The sequence below is a fragment of the Coturnix japonica genome, chromosome 4 (assembly GCF_054131305.1).
Source record: "Coturnix japonica strain WE chromosome 4, WE-NBRP24, whole genome shotgun sequence".
NCBI classification, from domain to species: domain Eukaryota; kingdom Metazoa; phylum Chordata; class Aves; order Galliformes; family Phasianidae; genus Coturnix; species Coturnix japonica.
In genome coordinates, this window is record NC_140666.1 from 38,256,560 (window position 1) to 38,275,891 (window position 19,332).

Sequence of the window (19,332 nt, forward strand, 5' to 3'; positions counted from 1 at the left end):
GGTCTTTGGAATTGCTATAAAAAGGCTTTGATTCACTTTTGCTCAAACTCAGTTTACTTGGACACTTCAACATTAATACATATAAACATTTGCAATTTTCTAAACCACTTTAAAACATTTTCAATCTAAGAATGTTGCAGGCATGTGCATTTTCTCCTCAAATTTCAGTTTACCTCTGAGACTTAAGATTTATTTGATGCAACAAAATGGCAACTTAGAGGTGTAAAGTGAACCTTTCACATTTATTGAGGGAGTATTTTAAGCTGTCTCAAGGTGTTTTTGCTGTATTTTGTTGAATTACCAAAGGACTTCTGGGAGTTCTTCGTTGTCAATGGTAGCTGTGTATATGCCTTTCTGGAACACACCTGAGTCATAAGTATATATGTTTTCTATTTGAAGATCATCCAGCTTAATGTTTTAATCATGTTTGCCTCCGGACAAATAGCTAAATAATTGTCTCTGTTCTTCCTGCTGATGAAGGAAGATGGATTGTCACTTTGAAAGTACAAAATATTGACATGAACTATCTGTGTTGTTACTGAATCTCTATCCTCTTCATCTTTCTAGATATATCTCTTTGGCTGCCACCTGAGAGAGTGTTTTTACCAAACGTGAGTAATTTGCTAAGACCTTCTGAGTTATGTTCAACAAGACTTGATTTTCAGATGTTTGGCTTGGGGAGCAGATTTCAGGGCTTAAAATGAGGTGCTGAAGTCACCTAATAATGGTGCAAAGAGGAACAAGGCCTTTCTTGAAGGTAAAGCAAAGAAAACTCGCATGCTACCTAAGGAGCCATCTAGAGAAAAGAATAGAAACAGCTGTGTGGCTCCTATCTTTGTCTTAATCTCCACTTTCCTAAGGAGCCTGCCAGCAGCTCCAAGAACATTTTACTGTTATCTACAAACTAGAGTAATATTTTATGAATGGGTACCTCTAAGTCACTTGGTCTTATTTTATTCAAAAGAGTTGAGAAGGACTGTCATCCTTTGATTTATATAATATAATATATATATATATGTTATATATATAGTTTTTAAACAGGAATTGAAAATCTGCATGTAGATACCTGTCTCTATTTTTAGCTACCTGAAAAGCTTTGTACTTCTCGCACTGAATACCAGTCTTCAAAAAGTGAACATTTCTGTGCAATATAGACAAATAAATGAGGGTTCACTATCCTGAAAGGTGGATATTTAAAAAGAAGGCCATTCAAAGCTGTTAAAGTAATAGACTTGATTTTCATTTTTTGCTTTATTTTCGTGTTTAATAAAAAATGTATTTGAGTTAAAAATCTCTAAGGAATATCCTGTGCTGGGCAAACTGGTTTCTCTCTGAGAATGAGTGAAATGTTCATCTCCTTTTTTCTCCATAGCTTCATGACCTTTATCTTTTTTGTAAATTAGCTTTCACCCTAATTTACAGTGCATTGGAGTATAAATAAATTGAATTATGATGTACTGAGTCCACTCCAGTATATTTTGAATATTCTGTGATTCATACCAAAATATGATTTCCAAGGCTTTGGCCATTAAGACAATGTCTGGTTTCATTGTGGATCTTGCAGGGCATGTGTTTTTAAATGTTGATTTCCTTATACATTCAGTAATTCTTCTTCCAAATGCTTCCTTAGACTAGAAGCAGAAAAAATAGCCCAGAACAAGACAGGTGGAAAAAAATCAGCTTCACTGTAAGAAATATATCTGCAGTGAAAATCTGGTTCATCTCTAGTTAAACCAGTGAGATTGCATTTATGTAAAGCATAATCTTGCTGTGTGGTTTGTACTTAGTACTTTATTTTGGTGCAGCTTTCCTCTTTAGTTTAAATACAAGCTCTTACTGCACAGTGGATATCACATCCACTGTTCCCAGTTAATTCAGGCTGAAACTGCTATTCAGAGGCTTTCAGATTTTACATGAGCATCAGTGGGAGTCAAATATAGAGACAGTTGTTGCTCAGAAGCTGAAGTTTCTCACAATATTTTTATTCTTATGATGTATTTCCTGAAGAGAAGGTTTGGGGAATGGCAGGCATTCAGTGTGCTCTGAGAGACAATTGCTATCAGAGGTGTTAAGGCAGACTGTGAGGCAGTGGTAGGAGTTTTAGTAGTATTAGCAATAAACACTGCAGTCAGCTTTAATGGAATTAATTATTGGAATGATATTTTCTCCTCGTCTAGTACAGAATCCTGATCATTGTTGTCTATGGGGTTCCACTTGGTCACAGCTTTGGTGGTAGTAACCAAGTGGTTCTTAATCCTTTTATTGACCAGTGACTATAATGCTTTCAAGTGAAGGTGACTTTACTCTATTAGCATGATATTATGTCATTATGTGATCTCTTGTAATTTGTACTTGGCTCTGTAAGAAGAAATTAGGTCTGGTTGAAGTGTGTCACAGAGTTATCTAGATCAATCTATGTCTGTGACGGGGGCAGGAGGCCCGTGGGTCCCCTCCGCCCCCCTCCCCCCCCCAAAATGGAAGGGAGTATGGAGATGGGAGACAGGCTCAAGAAAACAAACAGCAGCAGCAAGGATCTAAGGAGGAAAACTTATTTTACTATGATATCAGAATGTAAGATAACACAAAATAATACAATCTAATTGAAATTGAGGCTAATAAATCAAATAAAATAAGAGATGTAATGTGTCAGGATTTTAGATATGAAGAGTAGTTCCTAGGGTCTTGTCAGGGCTTCTGCATTCATCCTCTTCTGTGGGCTGGAGCTGTACCTCTTATGAGCAGCAGCAAGTCTGGGGTACCTCCTCTGGCATGACAAGCCAGAGGATACTCCATTTCTGGGATATGTTTTCACATGGGAAAGGGTGATGGTTTTTCTTATAATCAAAATAAAATTTTTAATAACAACAATTTTCCTTAAATTATATTTCAGAATTAATACAAATACTGAATACTTATATGTAAATCTTTTGTTCTCTGCGTTAAAACAAAGCATGAAACAAAGTATTTCCCCTTTTCTCTTTGTATTAAAAAAGCCGCACAAGTCAATTACAACTTCTAACAATTTAGCTTCTCACTAGCCATGTTTTCTGATAGCAGAATGTTCAGCTGGATAACATCCAATCAGTCAAGTAACATCATCTGTTTAAGTATCCCAACCGATAATGGAGAGTCTCCAGACTGAATTCTCTAGAGGCGGACATTCTAGCATTTCTTTTCTACAGTAATTGAAATGATCAGTAGAAATTGAAGTTTTCTTTCTTTTTTTTTTCTTATTTTATTTCTGTGATCAGCCTTTTTCTTTATGATCATTTTATTTAGCTGTGTACCTAGAGATGAATTCCCACATCAGCTTTCACTTCCAGCCTATGAAGCTGAGTTTTGCCAGGCTACAAACATAACCAGGTGGACAGAAGGCTAACTAGTTTCATTCAGGTTATTTTATTTTATTTTATTTTATTTTATTTTATTTTATTTTATTTTATTTTATTTTATTTTATTTTATTTTATTTTATTTTATTTTATTTATAACAACAGGAATGCAGTGTTTCATAGTCACAGCGTTACTATCATTTCAGCTAGTAGCCTACTACTGAACAGCCATTGAAGACTTGGTTGTTTTTATTTCCCAAATATTAGAGACAGGAAAAAGCAGGAGTTACCGTTGAGAGGAAAAACCAATACTGAACTTCATGGATCTTAAAGGGAGTTAATTCAAACTTTTCAAAAATTCTGTTTTGTAATAGCAGTATGGGCCTTTCTATCAATCCTCTTTAAAGCTGGATGGGGACAGACTGCACCATCAGCTTTGCCAGAGGCCCTTAACTAGCCTTGATCTTTATTGCCAGAGGCTCTTAACTATACTTGATCTTTATTTGACAGATAAATGGCTCATACCTTGGTTCTTAATGCTTTGTTTCAAACTTTGAGAGAAGGTGGGAAAGTACAGCATGCTCTCTACTTTGACTAGCATACTTAAGAGAGAGCTTTGATCTGGTGAGAATATGTAGTGTTAAATCTCTGAAGGACCTTAATAAAGAGAGCTGACATGACTGTATGTGTATTGTCCTAAATTTCAGAGTCCCAGTAAAAAAGGACTCTGTAATAACACTGAGCAATGCTGACAGCAGGGCTGACCCACCTCTTTAGCCTGGCGACACTGGACCTGTGAAAAATGGCTCTTCTCTGTTTCTACATGTGCAAGATGTCTCAATTTTGGCCTGATCCAATCCGCTGACCCATGATGTGATTTGCATCAGTCAAGTAGTTAGAATTACTGATGACTCATCTTACTGGCTTAGACAATGGACTGGAAAGAGGATTTTCTTGTTTGTTTTGTTGATTTTTTTGTTTGTTTTGCTTTGCTTTGCTTTGCTTAGTTTTTTTTCCCAAGTGTCTTTCTTTAGCTTCTGATGGGAAAAGTGCAACTGGTACAAATTCTGACACTCACTCTTCTTTGTTTACATGTAACCAGTTCTGGTGATCCCAAGTGTTTGTTCATAAAGGGCAAATAAATATTATAGCTCACTTTCCATAATAAAATGTCTTTTAAAATATGGAAATTCAGCTCAACTTAATGCATCTGTCAGTGTCTGGCTGAGTAGTTGAGTTGGATGTAAGATTTCCTCAAGGAGCAGTGATTTCTTTGAGTTTACTGATCCTCTAATTCTTGAAGGTTTGTTGTTACTTGCTCTGTATAGCTGTAATGGAGTTTAAATGTTAGTCACAGAAACAATGTTGTCTAGTTGATGGTTTGTTTTCTACCGGATCCTGTTGATTTTCCTTTTCCTTTTCCTTTTCCTTTTCCTTTTCCTTTTCCTTTTCCTTTTCCTTTTCCTTTTCCTTTTCCTTTTCCTTTTCCTTTTCCTTTTCCTTTTCCTTTTCCTTTTCCTTTTCCTTTTCCTTTCCCTTTTCCTTTTCCTTTCTTTTTTTTTTTTTTTTTTTTTTTTATTGTGTTTATATTTTTATCTTTTTCTTAAAGGCTCAGCTTCTTCAGAAAGCTTCCACCAATGATCATGTAAAAGGGGAAGAGGGGAGACTGCAGAGAAAAACAAGGCTTCGCAAATGGCAAAGCTTAAGATCTCCTCTTAAACCTGAGTCGTGGTTGACATTATTTAATAGAGCATCTTTTAGCATTAGTAAAAGGCTGCAACATTTGCTTTGAATGGGAGACAGTTCTCTTCCTTTAAGTTAGTACTGAGAAATAAATCCTGAAAACCGGTTAAAATTGTAGTTGGCTGAAAATACTGATTTAATAACTATTTTTTACTTAGTGTTACACATTGCGTGTTCTAATGTGCCAGCTATTGTTGCCTGAGAAACTCTGATATCTTACTTAGGGGTACTGTGAGGAAACCTTTTCACTTTATAAGAAATAAGAAACATTTGTTTCTGTAAAGTTGGTTTGTTGAAAAAACAAACAAAAATATAGAACAAACAAAGACCTCAGCTGAATAAGCTTTGTTTTAATGGTAATTCAGTGGTACAGAAGGAGTACTGTATTTCTGAGATATGAATCTTTTAGGGCTACCTTAAAGGGTCCTATAGTGTAGGCTATTGCTGATGTAGTGGTAAAGCATGGAAGAGCCTGGGATTGTTTGATTGTTTTTGTGCTTTGTACAGTGGTAAAAGAGAGAAGCTATTGAATGTGTTGGAGTCAGTTGTGGAACAGGAGTACTAAGATGTTGAAGGTTCGGACTGTTCTAAATCCTGTCTCACGACTTCATAGGAAGATTTTACTTGCTTCCATTTACACACCCTTGAGTATTATCCTTTACATTTTAAGGCTTTGCTTCACTGTCTTTTCCAGCTGTGAACAATGTTACTATTAATTCTGTTCAAAGACATAGGCTTGTATTTCCCTAATAAAAAGGCCATGAAACTTCTGAGTCTGAAGGCCAAGGGTTTCCTTTTTAATTAAATGTTCTTACATGTGGTTTCTGGAACTGAAACGGGAAAAAAACCTTAAGGTCCACATAACATGTTCAATGTACATGTAACAGCTGTTCATAGATGAGAGTGATGACAAGCATGCTGTGATTTATGGCCAAAGCTGCACAAAGCCCGAATCAATCACTTTTCGTTCTCCGTGTTTACAGAGAGATTTCTAGTCTGGCTTCTGCACACTGAATTAAACTTGTTTGTTTGTTTGTTTTGTTCTGGCCTACCATTTAGGCATTGTTTACTGCTTGCTGAAACAGTTTGAGAGAGAGAGAAAGAAAGAGGTGTTATGGGACATTCCAGTGCATTCCCTCAGTATTTTCTGACATACATTCCAGTAGCAGAACCTTCTGTTCATCAGAAGTTATAATCTATATCTTTGGGAACAAGATTATGGCCATTTAAGATCTCTATATCTAATATGCTCCATGATACATTGGAAAATAAATACCCTATTAAGAACTCTTTGGTAATTTGATTCTGCTCCACCTGTGTGTGTGTGTGTGTGTGATTTTATTTATTTATTTTTTTTTAACGTCACATAATTATCTGAAATATTTGAATAAGTGACCGAGTCACTTGTCATTGTCTTTTTTACTGGAAAGATGCTTAGCTTCTAGTTTGATCATGCAGTCAAACCAATGTATACATGTATATATATATATATTTGAAATGTTAAATTCAGTGATATTAGAAAGTATTCCTAAATGAGCGTGTTACACTTGAGATGAAACTTCAATTTCTAGGAAAATCCTTGAGCTTCCAAGAAATAGATTTCTCCTCTGAAGTCTGTTCAGCTTTTCTCTGTGAAACTGCAAGTGTCAAGCCTTTGAAAATAGGTCTTAAAGATCTCTAGATGGGATATAAATAGAAATGTCTGAAAAGCCTTTGATTAATAGAGAAAGCAGATTTAAGTTGGAATTTAGGTGTGCATCTTGTGTTGCTATACTAGCTTGGTATTTGATATTGCTATACTTCTTTGGTATTTGGTATTGCTATACTAATGCCAAGCCATTGGTGATAACTGTATTAGTGTAAACACTTAATTTAGGCAAGGAGAGATTTCCAGCTAGGATTATTTCACACTTAAAATTGAGTAAATTTAACTACTTTAATCAGAAGTTATAAGCAATTAATTAATTGATGCTCATTTACCATTTCTGCCTTCATGTTAATCTGCATACACCCAAAAACTAAGGTTTTAAAATAAACGAGTGTGCAAGTGTACTTGCTACAAGGAAGGATAATGATATCCTGAGAAGAGTTAAGCAAAGTATTGCCCAGCTGCTCGAGACTGGTGAACCTTCCCCTTTGCTCAGCAATGGTGAGGCTGCATCTTTAGAACTGTGTGCTCCCCATTCAAGGGAGAGACCTAGGCTTGCTGGAAAGAGCCCAACCAAGGGCTGTCAAAATGATGAAGGATCTGGAGCACCTCTCCTGTGAGGAGAGGCTGAGAAAGCTGTTCAGACAACAGAAACCTCAGGTAGAATCTCGTATACATAAATGTCTGGAGGGAGGATGCAACAAGGACAGAACTGGGTTTTTTTCAGTAGTCCTCAGTGCCAAGACAAGAGGCAGTGGGCACCAGCTGGAACACAGGAACTGTGAACACTGGGCAGCACTTCCATGCAGTGCAGGTGATGGAGCACCGGTGCAGGCTGCCCAGATTGCCAGAGAGGTTGTGGAGTGTCATCCTTGAAAATTTCCAAAAGCCACCTGGATGTGGGCCTGTGCAGCTGCTCCAGATGGCTCTGCTGGAGATGGGGCTGGGCCTGATGGACCCAGAGGACCCCACTGATGTCACCATATCTGTGATTCTGTGATACAAGTTGTAGTTACAGGCTAAAGAATTCAATTTTATGTCTAAGCATCACTAGTCTAAACCTATTCGCTCTTTATCAGGACTTTTCAAATTTCCTGAGGACATTTTTGCTTTGTTTGTTTTTAATGTCTTACAGTTCTCAGTTCTTAGCTTCTCGTTCCCTCTACAAATTGTCATAAACTGTCAATGCATACCACCCCTCTTCTGAGCCTAACCAAATGTTTGTCAAGGTTTAAAAGCTAGCCTAACAGTTATCCTAAATTGTTTACATTACGTCAGGCTGCTCCTGTTCTGACCTGAACCAGAAGATGAAAGCAAGCTGTACAGGGCGATTCAAATGGCCCTGGTTAGTCTTTTTGCTGATAGTGTTAACTTAGGCACTTTAAAGCTTACATAAGCCTGAAGTACATGGCAGACTGGAAATTACCCTACTGGAAGAATAAGATTAAATAATTTGAACTAAAGGTTTTCTTCATCCAAGACTGCTGAAAAGGTCATATGGGAGAGCTAGTTGAGTTTTAAAAGCTTTCTTTTCGTGAATCCCAGATGTTTTGAATGTTATAGTCACATTTAGATCAGTCCCTAGGTTTCTCTGAGTGCTTAGCTTTGGAGAAAATGTTTCCTTTTGAGATGGAGTTGATGTCAATATTTTGAGGATAGTGCTGCTGTCTGTAACAGGCTTGCTACTAAGCATCTAGCTGGCAGACCACCCCCTCTGCCTCATCATAAGTGGCTCTCTTTTAATGGAATGTAGTTAATATCCTTTTCATAACTGTTCTAAAACTTCTTGCACAGCAAAGCTTTTTTGTAGAAGGCTTCATGTGCTGACAATTATAAAAAGGACTAGTGTACATAGAATAATTTTATTTTTGTTGAATGGTTGTTTGCTAAAAATGTGGCTTGGGGTTGTTTCAACATAGTGAATTTGACCTGGTTTTGTCAAATTTTGCACATTTTTCTGTAAGAGAGGAAGAAGTGAGGTTTCCATTGCCAATGTTAGGTAGTGTTCTCCATGTACTCCCCCCTCACTGACACTGGGAACTTGGTTGTGACTGTGGAAGTAAGTCAGAAGCAGAAGTGGTAGAAGCATCAGTTTTACAGCCTGTGCCAGTTGTGGAGATAAAGCACGACTGATTGATATGTACCCTGATCGTGTCTGATCGCATAATTTTACTCCCTTTTATATTCACTTCTTTCCTCTTGTTTTTTTCTCCTCACATTTTTTTTCCCTTTAACATCCCTTTCATCCCCACCAAAATAAACATTTACTCTTTCCCATCTGGTTTTACTAGCTTCACACCTTATTTTGGACATAATTGCTCAAATATCTTCTACCATAGTCTACCAACAGTTCTATTAAGCAAATTGTTCTCTTTTGTTATTTCATAATATTTCTTACTTGTGGTATTTCTAGAGTTAGTTTTGTGTTAGTGTATCCTTGGGTCAGTATTACAACTGTGATGAGGGCAGGCATCAACAGCCTATGTGGACAGTCTCTGAGGAAAGCTCACAGTGAGAATGCTGTCCTTTGAATATCTGGCAGTTATAGCATGTGGTGAGAGAAGCTGTTCTGTTTCTTTATTTGTCTTAAGGGAGTTTGTATTTGTACCTCTCACTGCTGTGGAAAGTGCCCTGTCCCCAGACAGTAAGGTATTTAGAGCCAGTGGGGGCAGCCAGGTTGTTATTCACAGAAGTCAGTGCTCAGTGGAACCCAGCTGGAACCTTCAGCAATGAAATGTATGAATAACTGCTTTATATCTTTTCCTACACTGCCTATGAAAAGAAAAATCCATTATATGCACAATCCTAGGTGTCTGTTGCCCACAGTAGTTTTCTACTGCTAGAAAGATTCTCCCTACAAAAGAAGAAATTCTAGAGGACAAGATACCAGGGGCTACAAGTTACAAAAATTCAAAGCAGCTGGAATACACCCAAGAATTTGGACCTAAAGTATTTGGTGTTTGTGTAATATTTGGTAATTTATAAATTCATAACTGCTGAGATTTGAAAATAGAGACAGCAAGAATTTGAAACTCAATAGTGTGTGTTTTAGGAGAGTGCAGAAGTGGCAAAATACTGTGCAAAGAAATGCACAAAGATGAGCATCCATCCATCTTTATCTTGAGTGACAAAAGTGTCAACCAGGCTGTAAGTCAATCTCTCTGTTTAGTTCTGTCTTAATACGTATATTCAAAGATAATCCGTTCTAGCATAGATTAAGGTGAATCTATCTGTCATTAATCCAAATTACTTTATTCATAGAAGCATACCTTCAACATGGAAACAGGGAAATGTGAATGCCAATCTCAAACTGTGGTGAATGCATTTGGGATAATTCACCTATTCCTTTCCGTAAGCATCTGTAATCAGTGTTAAGACAAAGGCTGTTCCAGAAGTGCTACCTCAAATCAAGAGTTTGGGATTACTCCCTAAACTCTTAACTAGCTAAGCCCTTGAGGGTAAATGCTTTCCAAATGGCCTCTTGCTCACTTCTGGTCTTTCTACTTCCAAGTGTCATGGTTAACACTGTTAAAAGTGATAGTCATCGGCACAGTGGAACCTTGAATAGACATTCATTATTGGTTAAAAATTTATTTGAACCTAAATTTTTCAAAGTTTTGGACTATTTGTGGTTTTTAGATTCTTTCCTTCTAGAATGTTGACAACAAAATGAACACTTTTTTTCTTTCCCTTGTAATTTCATGATTATGATAAATCACTCACTTCTTGTCCAGCCCATTTATGCCAAAGAAATTCTGCCAAAATTATAGGAAAAGGAAGCTTCCAGATCCTCTTTTAGCTTTGAAGCAAAACAATTAAGACTCCAACTTTCACATTAATTACATTAAGAAACTGTAGGAACTATTGAAATATGAGAAAAAGGTTAATGCTGTGGGCATTTCCTTTAGAGTTGATAAGCAAGACAGAATATTGTGAGCACTGGTTTTTCACCAGGTTTGCAGCACTGAAATTCTTGGTACCCCCTAATTTTCTCTGAACACTTAAGGGATAATTAATTCCTTATAAATGCATTTCATCCTGAAATCTTTTGGCATCAATGTAAGAATGTTCCGCTGATAAACAAAAAAAATTCTTATTAATTAATGTTGTTCCCATCTGGAGGCGTGACTCTTTGACCATTTTCAAACTGTAATGTAAAATACGGTTGTTAATGTGGTTTGTTCTGGTCTTATTTTCTTACCTCTTCCAATCTGTTGAGAGTTCTTAGGTAATTCGTGTCTAGAATTTCTCACCAGAAGTTGGCAATGCATCTTTGCAGCTGTAGAATCCAGATAGTGATGATTATTGTTGGTTTTTAAGTTTTCTACTCAAACGTGTATTTCTTGGGAAGTGGTCACAGACTTCCTTGTCTCATAATGTGATTGTGGTAGTAATGGTAATGGGAGGATGGTTGGACTAGATGATCTTGTAGGTGTTTTCTGACCTTGTGATTCTATGATTGTAAACATTTTCTGTACCCTTTGTCCATTGTTTTGGGTTGTGTCTGCCATTGGTAGGTACCTCAAGTACTTGAGTCAGTTCCACAGAGCACAGAGAATATAAAATATAAAAAACAAGGCAACAAAGTAAAGTAGTAGTTCAATCATGTAAAGTGATTTGAAAAAAAAACACAAGCAAAACACAGTAAGAACAACAACAAAAAACAGGAAAAAAAAAAAACAACAACCACCAACCACCAATTAAAAAAACACCAAAAAACATTTTCTTCCCCAAGCCCAAAATAAGCTAATTAGTTTACTGTAATTACTTGGTGAATTAAAAGTTTTTGAGTGCCAAATAGTATCCCACTTCAGGCTTACACTGTAAACTAGCTGGAATTTGGATAAACCATCAAGGCCTGAGTTCTCAACTTGAGAACTCTCATTGTTCCTTTGCAAGAATCTTTACCACATGCTTTTAGCTAAGGTTCCTTACTTGTGTAAATCATGCTACAACTAAACACTGACATTTTCTGCTGCTATATGTTGTTGTTCTTGCAATACAAGTGCTAGAGGAATGAAGACTTTTGCTGTTGTCTTGGCTTTTGGCCACTAAAGAACTTCAGAAGATTTTTTCTCACCAAGTTTTTTCACTTTTTTTCACTTTTTTTTTTTTTTTTTTTTAAAGTCATGTCGAAACAGGAGAGTACAGAAGTACATTTTGAGGGCTGCTACTCTTTGAACTGTTCAAGGATCCTATCAGATGTCATTAGAGACAGGAAGAGAGTTCTTTATTTTCTGCTTTCCTCCATTTATGATCCCTTAGATAATAAGGATTTGAGTCTGATACAGAGAGTGAGTGACTCATGACTCTCTCCTCTTTCTAAGCCTTTTAAAAAGAGATTTATGGAAGAAAGAACTGCATGATGCTTCTGAGAAAGTTTTACAACTGCAATTATTAATTTCTTGAAAAGTGACTATTGTTGTAATAGAACCAACCAATCTTCTTGCATGTTTTTCTGATCCTCTGTCCCAGCTGATTTCCATCACAAGCAAGTTATTTGTCTCTTCAGAACCCTTCAGGACTCTCCTCTTTGCATTGTACTGTGTGGCATTCAGTCTTGAGGCATCCATTGACTAGTGCTGCTCATCTCTGGTTTTCTTTATTTCTTTCTAAACAAGTGCCTCTCTGCTATTCCCTGAGCTATTTCTGATGCTTGGAATATGCTTCCTGTAATTATCCACAAAGCTGCCTCTCATCGTCACACTTAAAATCCTGTCTTAAGTTCTCTGTCAGGATGCTCACCAAAAAAAGTAGTATTTTCTTAGTTCAGCTGAGAGCACTGCTTATTAAATCAATTAGATTTGGAAATTGGGATTCAAAATTTGCCATTGTTTTAAAAATCAGTTTATTTCCCAGCCAAGCCTTGTTTTCGCCTATGGAAAGTTATTTTAGTTTAGAGTTAGGTAACTCTGTTTGAAATCGCCACTAATGAAACTGTTCTGCTGGCCTCATGTGTTTTAGATTGGCTTGACATAAGAAGTGAAGTATGCACCAGATTTGTATTTCTCTGATACTGATCTCAGTAGGAAGCATTACCTTCAGAGCAGCTCTTGTATGAAACACCCATATCGCTCCTCTTAAAAGCAAGCTATGTTGCATGTGTGAAATATTTCTGAAAGATCACAGACCATCGTTGATCCACAGTAGAAGCAGGCAGGATAGGAAAAAAAATGTTACAGAAGTGCTTTCTTTCATAGCTAAGGCTTATTCTTGCTTTCAGTATGATTATTAGTGCAGATTGATACCAGTGTGTCTGAAGTATCTCAGAACAGGTTTTTGCCCCTGCCTGTAATGCGTATCTTTCAGCACAGCACTTAGTATATTTGAGTTGGTGAGAACTTGAATGACAAATCTGGCAAGTGATAGATCACAAATCTTTTGAACTACATCACCTGCTCAGGATAACTGATGCAAATTACCCAGCAGCACAAGGCTGCTACTATTTTATTACACTTCTAGTAGATTAGTTTGTGCACCTTTCTTGGAATTTGGCTGAAACTTGGATGTGAATTTAAGCCATTATATTTCTGAATGAAAAAGCCAACACAGGAGTTTATAGTTTAAAAAAAGGCACAAAACAAAATCGCAAGCTATTTGGCATTCAGGTCTTTAGTTAGTTCCTATTAATTTTTAGCTAATTCTGAATCTCTGCATAATGCAAATTCTGCATAAAATTACTGCATTTGTTTGTGGAGGGCAATTAAGAACTGTTCCTTAAGAATATGATCGGAGATGTAGACAGTCAACTGAATGCTCAGCAAGTAAATGAAAAACTCATGTTTTCTTCAAAATCATGAAGTTAATATGTTTTGATTCCTGCATTTCCCTTCAATTTCACATTTGCTGTTCCAGTGTGTTGACATTCTTGTGCCAAAGTCTTAGACTTCTGGTAATGAAACGCAAAGTAATGTAAAGCTAGCTTGCTAAAGACTTGTCTTTTCAACCTCACTGCATTAGAAACAGCTATGGGAAAATTCCTAAGCACAGAAGTTCCAGCTAACTTAAATACCAGGACCAGTAATTTTGTCTTTAGGCTGTAGTAAACAGGATATATGATATGATTCTGTGTAACAGTATCCTTAGCTATTTAGCCAAAACATCCACCAATGCAGCATTCAGTGTTTGGATAATATTTCATTAACTTACAAGTGAATAGGACAGCTAAATATATGGTGAACTGAACTGCCAATTACAACAGATTAATTTAATTTTTATATGTTACCAACTAGCATCATAAATGAATTCTTTGTGTTTATCCGTCACCATAAAAAATGTCATTGGTTCTTAAAGCATACAACCGTTGTAATTTTGGAGAGTGGGGATTTGTTCATTTTTAATTTGCTAAATCTTCTCCTTGCTAATATTACATCTAAGAAAATGAAAAAGAAGTTTACCTTTTGTGTCTCCTGAAATATAAGGACTCCAATTTTCTGTTAGTTAGACTATTAAGAACTTCAGAAATTGTTAGTTTATATGGCCAAATGGTTGCAGTGCTGAAATGTTGGGGTTTGGCATGTGTTAGATGCTGATTGACACGACCGTGTGTTTGTGCAACACGGCAAATTCTTAAGGTGCAGTGTTTATTAAATGATAGTTTAGCTGAGTCTCTACAATATTTAGGGAGCCTGTAGAACTAAAGTAGCTATTATATTTATTTGGTTGCTCAGTAGAAATTTTTCTGGTGTGTGTTCACTATCCTGTCCCCAGGCTTTCATTGCTTTGAAAAAAAAATTAAAGAAAAAAAAAGAAAAAAGCATGAACAACTGAGCTCACAAGGACTGCTGCTTAATGCGATCAGATTTCCAGATGACAGCTAGCCCTACTTGTTATTATGATTAACATACCTTAACTTCCAAATCTAAGGCTGAGTGAGTAGGTCTACTATGTCTTGAGAGATAATAAGCCTAGAAACCCACAAAACCACAGTCAGAATGGGGCCATGTTTTATGTACCAGCAGAGGCATTTTTCTTTGGCCCCCTAGGATGTGAGCCATTGCTTTGAGTAGTACTCCAGAACCCGTAGAGGGACCTTTGCTTCCTGAGTGCTGCAGCGTGAGACCCAGCAGCAATAGGTGTATGGGGGAGTGGGTGTTCAATACCTGTGGACTCCAGAGCTGTGCATTAGTTGCGGCTCCCTGGGCTGGTTAAATCTTGACCTGTAAATAGCTGACAATTTCCAGAGTACAGTTATGTAACATCCTACTTTTTCCATAGTAGGTGATGTGTCATCTGGCACAGCCTCAGAGCTTATATGCTGTGTGGTAAAGAAAGCAGCAAAATAGTGGGAAAAATTTGTAAGGGGGTATGCTGCAAGGAATTCCCACGGCAAGTGACTCAGCAAACTCCTGCAGTAGAATTGATAATCTCCTAATATTTTGTTAGAGATCCCATGTGTATTTTTAGGGGAGAGTTTAGCAGAACTGCAGGCTGATGTAACTGGCAGGAGCTTTAGAGAGAAGCACAGATGAAGACAGTGTGATACAAACCCACCTGCAGCTAACCTTATACAAGTTTGTCCCTAGCAATTCCACTTCCCACCAGGCCAGGAGGAGGGAATGCATCACATCTTGGCTCTGGTTGAAATTTGTAAGTGTTCCTTCGGCTGTGTGCTGAAGGAGCCCATATGTCTGCATAAAAACAATTAGAAGGAAAAAAGTGTAACGATCTTAAGCTTCACAATAAAGTACAATGAAGAACCCTCTGTTGAAGGTGACAGATCAGTTTTGCTTTAGCAATTGGGAAGTGCATTTTAACATGAAGGGCAGTTGGATAGTAGCAGAATACATCCACCTGTATACTATAGCAAACCCAGCAGACATGAAAATATAACGGTATGGGAAGTATTATCTGGACTCCCTGACATTTGACTCTAAGATTGCATTAGGTATTCCAAAGATTCCTTCCTTAGAATAGCTGTCTTTTTTATGAAGAAATAGCAGCTTCAGAGTTATATCTTAATTTAATTGAATTTTCTGTATGTGACTACATCTTAAAGCTCATTAGTAGATACAGTTTTGGTAAGGTATTTCAGAAGATAATAAGGCAAAAACATGTCTTTTTTAAAGTATAAGTAGCTCTTTTATTTTAGTAAGGAAGTGACTAAGTTCAGTCAGAAGGCAGTCAATACTAAATGGGTGTCACTGCTTGAATTTCATTATGTTTAAAATCTAACCACCCCAATGTCTGCTTTGCCTATGCATGGAGAATATTAAAACACTCGAAGGGTATGAATCAAGTCAGAATAATGAAAGCATGTTAAAGAAGCCCCCTGTATTCTTACCACAGTACTAATAACTTTTTAGAACTGCTTGATAAAAGTGGAGTGGATTTGATACACATCAGCTAATGTTGCTTTTCATCTCTTTTACATCCTTTGGATCTAAGGTTTCTTAGTAATCACATAAATGTAGCAGAAAAAAGAGTAACTTGCATTTGGAGAGATTTAATTTTTGTCTTCCTCAAAGGGAGAAAGCCAAGGCGTAATATTTAACGTTATTTCTTGACTTAAAGAAATGTTTGCTTTTTACTAAAAGATCTTCCAGCCCAGAGCAAATCGTAACCATAAGCAGAAATTACAAGTGGTACAGGTCAGTAAGAAAACTTAAAGCATTTTCTTTTAGTAGTGGAATGGTCTACTGCTGTTATTGAAACAAAATGTTATTTGTTTAGAAATTGAACAGGGTGAGGATTTACGAGGAAAAATAATTGGTTGATTGGTGTTTATTTTAATATCATGCATTAACAAGAGTATTTTTTAATTGCTTTCTCTCATCAAAGAAGCACACATTTCAAGATGAAATATTGAAATTTGAAAACCAAAGTTGTTTTGAAACGCATTCTGTTACACATTGCTTCTGACTACTAGAGACCTTAGGAACCACTTGTCCAGCTTCAGTCTTTCATTATACTTTTTTCATCTTTGTGGCCTCTGAATGGTAAATTGTAGCTGCTAATGTCTTTATACTTTGAAATGGAAGCGCACATGTTATTATTTTATGTAAGAGAAGAGCAAAGCCAAGACTGAAATGCCTAGCATGTCCAAAATGAGGGAATCTTAGTAAGGTCCATGTAAGACATTAAATATCCCTGTAGAAAAAGGAGAGATCTGCAATTCACTGACTACAGTAGGACCACAAAGCTTCCCTATGTAAGAGAAGCAGATCAATTGTAGTTTGTTGTTGTTGTTGTTGTTGTAAGTATGGGAGCATTGGGAGGAATGCTCTTATTTTCCTTCTGTTTCAGAAGGTCATTATTTCTATATTGTATACGTGAGTTGTGTAGGGCTGTGATGTTCTCTGTTATACAAATCAGGTCTTCTGCTTATCATATTGAAATTTTGCTTATCAGATAGTAGCTGAGTGCAGTGCATCATATTGTAGTAGCATTACCATCCTGAATTCTTGAACCACTTAATACGATGATGTCTAATTAAGCCAGTAATGTTCTTGCTTTTATAATGTCTCTCAGAATAAATCATGAGTAAAGAAACTTAGAGCTGTATAGTTTTCCTAGTGGTGACATGTACCTGTAAATAAACTAAGGCGTTTGATTGCTTCTGTTCAAGATAACAAAGAGCTCTTTTTTAGGTCCCCTTTCTTCTTAAAAATCAGTCTAAGACTTTTATACAAGCATAACAAAGCAGAAAACAGTGAGAACCAAGCTAAGTGCACACATGCATCTGTTTGCCTAACAGAGCTACTTGTAACAAAATGGTCATGAAATACTTTCCAGGTTATGAGCGTTCTTTGGCATTCAAGGTTTAACATACTGAGGATGAAAAACCCAGCCTTACACACACTGAGTGATGATTGTTTGCTGGGGCTGATTATAATAATACTCTTCCATAATAAATGCCAGTGTCAGTATTCTCATCCCACCTACCTTTTCATTTTGAGTCATGATGAATTTTCCCATCTTATTTTCCTGTGCCGGTTGACAGATTTGGGGGCAGATTTAATTAGACTTGCACAGGCTGTTTGAACTCTTCTAAAATGTCTGGTGGTTAATGTTGCAGTACCTTTTGATATTTTAACTGGTGACAAGGGTCACAGGTTGGATTCATATCCAAAGATTTTAATACCCTTTTTTTTAAAGGGTTGCTCTGTGCATAACCTGTGACCCTTTTAACACTCTCTTCATTCTCATTATCTCTCTTCAATAAATTCTGCTCTTTCCTATTACTGTTTTTTTTTTTTACTTATTCACACCTTTCAGGGAACAGAGGGAAAGAACATGGTTGTTTTTTATTTTATTGTGTATGAGGAAGAAAGTGAGCTGTTTTCCTTTCCTTACATTTTGTGAATATAAACATTCTGAATTAGGACAATAACATAAAAAAATTTCCTCTGCTCAAGAGGAGATCGCTAGTAACATCTGAATGTTTTTGGTATGCTTCAAATACATTATGTCTCAGGTATGAAACAGGATAGTGTGCCACGAATTGCCAGGTGAATCTCAAAGATGATTTTAAGCATAAGTATACCTTTTATTACAGCACTGATACAAACATACAAATTAGTCATAATGGATATTAGCATGCCATAGGTGATGATCAGGAAAAAAAATTGGCAGGAGGCTGTGTACTCTACTCTTCACCCAGGAAACTGTGTACTCTGTACAGCAAGGGACCCCTGGAAAACTAACTTACCAATGTTCAGACATCTCTGATTGTGAAAACAGGAGGGAAACATGAAGAATACTTGGGCAACAAGCAGGCCACGCTCCGTTTGTGGGAAGTGTGCTGTTGTCATCTACTGGGGGAAACATCTCATAGCTGCGTTTCTCAAAAAGAACAACAGCAACAACAACAAAACAGAATAATAACCATGTATTTTAGTGTAGCCCATTGTCTTACCAGTATTCTGCAGCTGTCATTGCTGAGCTACAGAAGAAAACAAACTATTTGTTGCAAAGATCTTAGCAGATAAATGAGGTGTAAGACTTGAATAGACCATAGCCAAAGAGACAGGCTGTGTGGTTCAGTAAATTGTCCTTGTTTCTTTCCCATGCCAATGGCATGCACCATTCCATTGCCTCCCAGCTCAGTCTTTCTTATTTTGGCTTCCCTTCTGGAACAGTGCTAGGGGGGCTGTGGTTCTTATGGCCTTTAAGAATCCTCAGAACTCATCTGGACCCCTGCCTGAGCAACCTGCTCTAACTGAACAGCTTGGAGATTGTGGCTGGACTAGATGATCTGAATAGGTCCCTTCAAACCTAAACCATCCTGTGCTTCTGTGAACACGAGTGCAAGCAATAATAAGCCTGAGTTCTGGGAAACAATCTTTGGGTTAAAATGGCATAGGGCTTTATGGCAGAATAGGTCAGAATGTTTCTTTGAACAACAAGTTTCATCTCTATTTCATTCTTTATGCAGTCAATTTGGTAGCCAGTCATTTCTTTTATCCTTCATCCTTTATGTCTTTTCTGCATTCTGATTTTTGTGCCAGAATAAAATAAAAAAAATGGACTACTGTGAAAAAATAGTCCTAGAAAGGAACACCTGCAGTATAAGAAGGTAAAAAAAGTGAATGGGGGGAGGGGAAGAAGGTCTGGCACATCTGTTCCCAAGAGCTTTTGCTCACCTTGAGCAGAGCTAATAATAAATATGA

General features: G+C 37.0%; 1 long non-coding RNA gene across 1 annotated transcript in view; it reads left to right on the forward strand.

The window, feature by feature from the left end:
• The first annotated feature begins 566 nt into the window (after positions 1–566).
• The window catches only part of LOC107313234 (uncharacterized), a 134,459-nt gene continuing 115,693 nt past the window's right edge, over positions 567–19,332 (forward strand). Inside the window, exon 1 of the long non-coding RNA XR_014945298.1 lies at positions 567–611. This is a non-coding gene — a long non-coding RNA (uncharacterized LOC107313234). The remainder of the gene's footprint in view (positions 612–19,332) is intronic.